This window comes from Sphaeroforma arctica (assembly GCF_001186125.1).
Source record: "Sphaeroforma arctica JP610 unplaced genomic scaffold supercont1.755, whole genome shotgun sequence".
Lineage (NCBI taxonomy): Eukaryota > Ichthyosporea > Ichthyophonida > Sphaeroforma > Sphaeroforma arctica.
The window spans coordinates 20,510-22,284 of NW_014039803.1; positions in this window are offsets into that span (position 1 = coordinate 20,510).

Genomic DNA, 1,775 nt, shown 5'->3' on the forward strand with positions numbered 1-1,775 from the left:
AGAACATAGCTCACAACAATTAAGTGATGCTTAACAGCGTCACTCAAATATACACCGCTACATGCGAACAAGAGAGAGAGAGAGAGAGAGAGCGAGCACAGAATCATACACAGTGACATGCGAAGAAAACTAGAGACCACATAATCATAAATTGCAACATACGAAGTTAGCTAGAGGCTTGGGGCTCAAAGCAGAAGCTTCCGCAATAGCGTTCTCATGCATGAGCCTTTATTGATATATACTTACGATCGCAACGGGTAGAAAGAATGGATTCACTCTGAGGTTAATTAGCTGTAATATACTATACCTAAACGGCACAGTCCACAGTACCAGCGGCGTGTGTTTCGTTTTTAAACAACCTCGGAGCCCGTCGTGCACGACACTCGTATTTGTGTTTCGAGGTCCTGGGGCGCTGTATACTTTATTTCCACCAGCATCTGCCAGCGCATAAAAAAGAGAGGCCAAGAATCCCAACAACATGAAAACAACAACGTACACTCACGACACGGGTTTGAGATTTAGGGTTTTGTGACTTAGGGTTGGTTTGAGATTCACACAGGAATACTCAGATAACACTCAAAACAGCGATAAGGAAGTAGCTATAAGGCCCCCTGGGCCTCTGGATGGGGTATATATACATATCCAGTAGTAGGCCACTGGATGGGGTATATATACATATCCAGTAGTAGGCCACTGGATGGGGTATATATACATATCCAGTAGTAGGCCACTGGATGGGGTATATATACATATCCAGTAGTAGGCCACTGGATGGGGTATATATACATATCCAGTAGTAGGTCACTGGATGGATTTTATATATATATCCAGTAGTAGGCCACTGGATGGGGTTTTTATACATATCCAGTGACCAGTCTCGCGAACATAGTAATGTTTACCGCAGAAGCTATGATCCAGATCCAGAGGATGGAAGTAGAGAAGAGTTTTACAAGAGAGAAGTTAAATATACAGCCGTTGACACACTCTTGCTTTACAGTAAATATGTCAATACTCTTACTTTTACATAGTGACATTTACAAGAAACTGGGGAGCGAGAAAGTATGTTCTCGAGTACTATATAATGTCGATAATTTCATAGTCGATTTAATAATAACTAAAACAGACAAATCAAAATATGAGAAATAATTAACATACACTAGATCAGGCTCAACGAACAATGGCCGTTACTCTTAAGTCGGAAGTCGCTATCAACTACCTCGCAATTAAACCATTATGTTTCGTCGTACGACCACAAATGACTGTCGACAACTTAGCATTGAGGACATATGCACATCACTTGTAATGAGACCTTCTCCCTACGTGGACTCGAAGCTGTACCTATGAGACCTTCACTCTACGTAGACTCGAATGTACCTAGTTGGTGTACCTAGTTGGTCCTGCAAGCTTTGCCCCGCCCAAGTATCGCTGCTATGGAGGTGGGCAGCGTTGACTGCAATTACAGCCTGCCCCAATTTCTAATGTGATCTGAAAACGGGATTAAACGGTCCTGATAATAATGGAGTTAGGACAGGTGTCGACTCCGAAGTACAACGGTAGCATTAGGGTACCCGGCGAAACAAGGGCTCGGCTCGCAGAATTGTGGCTCGGAAATACCCAATGAGATGGGAAGAACCTAAAACCAGTCAAGAATTAGGTCTAACATTTTTCGTTCCGTGTTTATCCGGGTTCTGGTCTAGTTTTGGCTTTGGAACTGTAGTTTCGAGGTACTACCGTCAAAAAAGTGTGTGTGACCGAATTTCTGGAGAATCCTCATC